Source organism: Chelonia mydas, chromosome 8 (assembly GCF_015237465.2).
Source record: "Chelonia mydas isolate rCheMyd1 chromosome 8, rCheMyd1.pri.v2, whole genome shotgun sequence".
Classification (NCBI taxonomy): domain Eukaryota; kingdom Metazoa; phylum Chordata; order Testudines; family Cheloniidae; genus Chelonia; species Chelonia mydas.
In genome coordinates this window covers 74,599,052-74,605,051 of record NC_057854.1, presented here as the reverse complement: position 1 = coordinate 74,605,051, position 6,000 = coordinate 74,599,052, and positions in this window count along the sequence as shown.

The window sequence follows — 6,000 nt, the reverse complement described above, 5'->3', positions numbered from 1 at the left end:
GGGATTTAAGCATGGGCTTAACTTTCAGCTCATGCTTAAGTGTATTCCTGAATCAGGGACAGAACCCCAGACTTCCACACATCCCTAGGTTTTTAATGTCAGGGATTGATTATTTATTCTTATTAATTATTACTATGCCTGGTTAGGAGGCAGGTAGCCAGTTTAAATCTGGATTTAAATGCAAGTTTTCTGTTGCAAGTGCAGCTCAAGCTTCGCTCAGCAAGAAATGTTCTATATCCTTTAGACAGAACAGCATGACAGCAAAAGCTTTCAGATGAAAACATGGTGTAAAAATGTAGCTTGTCTCCTCTCTTTATGTTCTTATGGCAAATGCAAAGGAAATTTATTGTTTACAATATGTGTAATCATTTTTATCTGATTACCTGTAGATGCCATATATGCCACTGTACAGGAGATACTATATCCTCTCTCTCCTGCAGAGATCCTGTTTTATTACAAGTATGCTTCCCTTCTTTCACATGTCTTTATGGATTTGAAGGGGCTGCTTAGAATTTGTCACTTATTTTTAGCAATATAATTTTCTTTGGAAGAAACATTCTTGCTAAGCTTGACATGTGATATTTAATCACATATTGACCACTCAGTATTATTTTAATGCTTCCTGTCAGCTACAGTGCAGCAGGCAGAGTTCAAACAACACATTTGCCTGAAGTTCAGTATCCATTTAAATCAAATTTGTCAGCTTTCAATTTTTTTAAAGTAATATTTTATTTTTATTAAATGCAAGTTAATAATGCCTTGTCAGGCCAAAGGCATGTTTTAATGTGAACAACTCAGATGTTAAGTGAAACTGGAGCCATAGTGTCCCCATTAATGCAGTCATATAATCATCTTTATGCCAGAAATTTAACTTAATATAAACATACATTTGTTTCATGTTTCATTATTATTTTTGAGAAGCCTCTCAGACATATATAAACATCCATATCTGTTTGTGTGTGTATATACACAAATAGACACATTCATTTATAAGTATGTGTTTCTGTATATGAATGAATATATTGCTCGTATATATTATACACACATTTCCAGGTGTTCTTTTTTCTTGTTTAATACACAACTTATTTGACTGATGACATGACAGCATACATAGTATTAAAGCTTCATATATATTCTCACATTTTACACTGACATCTACAACACTTTCAATTCTTTGTACTATATACGTATACACACCGCCCTATATACTCTATACATATATACACACTTCTAGTGAGTGTGTGCACACATATACATGTGTTTTTCTATGGCTGTGTAAGAGTATATATATATATACATACACGTACACACACTAGTCACACATACATGCACACACTGAATGTGTAGTGTGTGTGTGTGTAGGAATTTTCACACGCACACACTACACAACCCATATGCACACAAATGATGGCTGATCTTTTGTGACTTTTTATCTTTACTCTTTTTATGAGTTATCCCTCTTCCCTTCATTCATGAAGATAAAGTCACAAGACTGATCAGCCTTCATGTATTCTTGGACAGATAGATGGATGGATGCAAACCTGATCTAGTGAGCATTATAAATACATGGTTTTACAGCCTTGTAGTTTACAGTGTAATGTCACACACTCTGATGAAGCAATGTACCTTTACTGAGCATTTCACAAATAATAGATAATTCTAGAACTGGAGATCCTGAGCTATAACAATATACTCTCTTGTTATAAAGCAGCTGCATGGTTTAGAAGATTGGTAATATGATGTTATGCCTTTCACTTCTTAAATCAATATTCAAAACTGGCCCAGATCAGTAGTGGCAAAAATGGTTTCCATCTGACAGCCATACAAGGGGGCTATGTGAAATTAGGTGGTGGTCCTTCCATTCCTAGTGGACAGGAATACCACCACAACTGATGCTAATTGGCACACTTGTCAGCAGTTTCAACAGAGAGGGGAAGGACTGAATGGGCATGGCGCCTTAAGTACTCTCTCACCCTTTGTGATGTTATCTGATTAAAATATGACCATGTAGATCATTGTTGCTACCACTACATATAATTGCAACAAATCTTGTACAAAGTATGTCAAGTAAGGTGTCTATGGAAAGGGTATGATTTGCTGAATATGATTATGCTATTTGTATGCATGTATCATTTTTGTATTTGAAGTTATGCGTATTGTCTCTATACCTGTCTTTCAAATATGTTTGCTCCTGTGGTAAAGCCCACAAGGTATTTAGCCTGCACATCTCGAAGGGACTATTCAAGTTAAATGGCTCATCAAGGAACACTTACCTCCCAGTGGACCATGGGAGACGCCTATCTAGAGTTATTGGACTTTCCTGGGAACGTTCCATCTGGAGTATAGGCAATAGCTTCTGCTGTGACTAAGCATAATCATACATGGACATGTGACTTGCCCATGTGACTCAAAGCACCATCTTCTTACCTGTAATTTTCCACACAGTGAGAATGATGGGTTTCTCTTCATTTGGTAGAAGCTACAAAAGGCCTTGGAAACATCTCCCTTTTTGGGGGGAGGGGGGCCTCTTTCCTGCTCAAACCTCTGGACTATGAACTTATACTAATGGGAGCATTCTAATCAAGGGACTGAGGACCTTCCAATGATTTGGAAGCAACCAGAGACTTAACAAGCCAGCAGTTTATTCCATCCCTGCTACAAGCCTGATCCAAGAACTTTGCAATTATTGTATGTATTTGATTCCTTTAACCAATTTTAACTCACCTTTCTTTCTTTTATAAATAAACTTTATATTTTAGATACTAAAGTATTGGCAACAGCGTGATTATTGGGTGATATCGGAGTTATATAGCGACCTGCAGAGCCATCCCTAAGGTACAGTGAATTGGGGTGACCGCCCTGGGTCCCACACTTTGGGGGGGCCAGTGCTCCGGGGCTAGAGCAGCCACCAGCAGCTCCCCAGTTCTTCCTGCCCACTGGCAGGCCCTGCCAATTAGCACCTCCCCCACCCTGTCAGTGCCTACCGCCTGCTGTGGATCAGCTGTTTTGCAGCATCAGGAGGCGCTAGGGTGGAGAGAAGAGAGGGCCCAGCGCACACAGGGGAGGGGTTGAACTGGGCAGGAAAGAGGTGGGGTGAGGGTGGGCCTTAGGGGAAAGAGTGGAGTGGGGGCAGGGCCCGGGTGGAGCTAGTGCGGGGAGTACCGCCCTGGCAGATCAGAAACTTGGCACCTATGTCCCCAGCCCTGCACTCTCCTAGGGATGGCCCTGGTGACGTGGGTGTGTGGTTGGTCCTTTGGCAACAGAAGAACCCTTCTGTTTGATGAAATTGGTTTTAAATAACCACTCATCATTAAGTCTCGTGTTTTTGGTGGTGATACAAGGACTGGAATGCCTAAGGAGACTGCTTTTATGACTTCTTGTTAGCCAGTGTGGTGAGGCAGAAGTTTACCTTTGTTGCTGGTTTGCTATATCTTATGGGAGAATAACCTCCAGTTTGGAGCGTGTCTGCCTTATTTCTCAGCAGTTTGTCCAGAATTTGGTATTCTCAGTTGTGACCCACAGACACACCATGACACTCTTACGTATGGTTTCTCCAGGCTATGGTATGATAATGTCACACATTCCATGAAAGTTGTACTCCAAAAATGCTTTCCAGAGTCACTCATGCAATGACAAAGAGAAGTAATCACAGCACGGACAGGGAGACACACAGAGTTACAGGAGAGAAGCAGTGTTTTCTAGTGACATTGGAAAGAGATGGAAGGCGATGGGAAGGCTAGAATTGTAGAGAAGGAGGATTTCACATTGGCAGTGGTCAGAGAGTGGAAGAACAAAGAGGATGCCTGTGGTAGAGGATGGGTGGGGAGCAGGGAGTGTCTGAAATGGGCTTGAGTAGGTAGGTAGAGAGAGGGTTTACAAAGAGAGCCAGATTCATCCCTAGATCTGTATGAGGTTCAGAAAATGGTCCCAATCTTCCCTCTGCTGTACTACCTTGGTGCTTGCACTGATTCTGTATATAATTTTAACAGCCTCTACCACCACTAGCGAGACCTGGCCATAATTTTTCAGTAGCTCCCCCTAGTGGAAAAGGGGAAGGAGGGCAGGCAACAGCAATACCATCTACTCTCTTCCCACCTAAATTCTTACTTGGGCACAAAAGGCCAGGCTAACAAGGTGGTGCAACTTACAACTTCCTGGGTCAGCTTGGTGAATTGAGTTCAGGTACAGCAAGTTCGAACTGGCCCCTTAAATGAAAGCTGAATCAGCAGAGATGTTTGTGGATGGGAGTAACATTGTCACATGTTTTTGTGTGTGCAAGAGGGTGAATGGCAGCTTTCTACATGTGCTGGGGTCTGAAGAGCTATGGCTTGGGTAGGCCATAGAGCAGGTAGTGCTATAATTGCCTAATGGATAAAAAGGGATTTCTGTCTCTAGTGGTGTCAGTCCAATTCCTTTCATGAGCACTAAACTTGCTATTGCAGTTATACCTCGGTACAGATTGTAAAGTCTGAGCCAACAGAACTATGGAGAGGCCATTCTTCCCTCAGTGCGACTGCACACCTCCCACTGAGGTACAATGAGAGCTAAGTAAGCGTTCCAAAAACTTAAATTTACTACACAGTAACAACATGGCTTTCCAAGTACCCAGTACGACCATTCTGCCAGAAGAGCAAAGTAAACAGACTTGAGGGCTGGCTTCCCTTCAACCTCTTTCTGTCTTTTCTCCAATCAGCAGCAGGGGGCAGGAACGAACACACACACACACACACACACACACACATTCTGCAATGCTTACTCATTCTGATTAGCACTTACAAATGTAAGTAGTCAGACTCATTTGCCCAGACAAGCCTGATTTTCCCCAGTAATAATCTGTCACACACTTAGCTACCTCCAAAAGGTGATCACAATTCATTAAATGTTAATTGCATATTCCCTATTAGTCTCAAGGCCACTCTTTCTGGAGACCTCAAACACATTACTAGTAGGTTGGAGAGGCACTACAATCGCATGATCGCTTTTATCTGTTGACATGCCTCACTCCCAAATGATTGGACTTTAGTACCAAATAGGAATACAGGTCCTTCCCCCCTCAGCAGCATACTTTCCCACCTTATTACCTACTAGGTGAAAACTCATGATGTCATATAGGTGTAATTTGCAAGCATAAACAAGCAGAAAATGGCTGAGAACAAACTTTGGACAGTAACAGACTGTGAATCCCAATGATGATTGAACTGGATGATAAAAAAAAGAAGCTCTTAATCATGCTTGTAGCACTTTCTGTTGCTTCACACTGACTCAGACATTTGAGGATTCAGAGGAACGCACAGGGTGACAATCCTGGAATCTTATTATACAGATTACATGCTCAAGTGTAAATCACTACAGGTCAGATTCTGCTCTCAGTTACTCTTGTGTAAACCAAAAGTAACTCCACTGACATAACTGGAGCTATTCTAGATTGACACTGGTGTAACTGAGAACAGAATTATATCTTCATATCATTTTGTATTTTTCTGTAATAGTTTTACATTTCCAGGAGAGTGCTACTCTTCTCCTATTGTCTCCATGGCTCTGCAGTGGTTGGAGTCCTATATGTGGCATATCTTTGGATTTCATCTTCATAAGCTCTTCAGCAAGTAAGATGTCGTTATAAAATAACCCTTTTGAGCATCCTCATCCCAACCAAATTTACTCTAATTTTTGAAGAACGCTTTGGGTTTCCATCTTAATCTCCATCATGCTAACAATGAAACTCCCCTCACCCTATTGAAAGCTGAATCTTTCCTATGCATTGTAAAACCAATGTACTTGTGTCCATAGCTAGCGCTGATCTGCTTCCATATATTCCCCAATCTAAAGATGTCTTTCAAATGCCACTGCTTTAACCACTTTAAGATTCATTGCTGGTGAAATAAATTTGAGTTATTTCTAATGGAGAAACCAAAAATAAGAATGAGGTTAACCCTGTTACATTCAACTCTCTATCCCATGACCTTAATGGAACCCTACCACTAGGCTGACACTATGAATTGT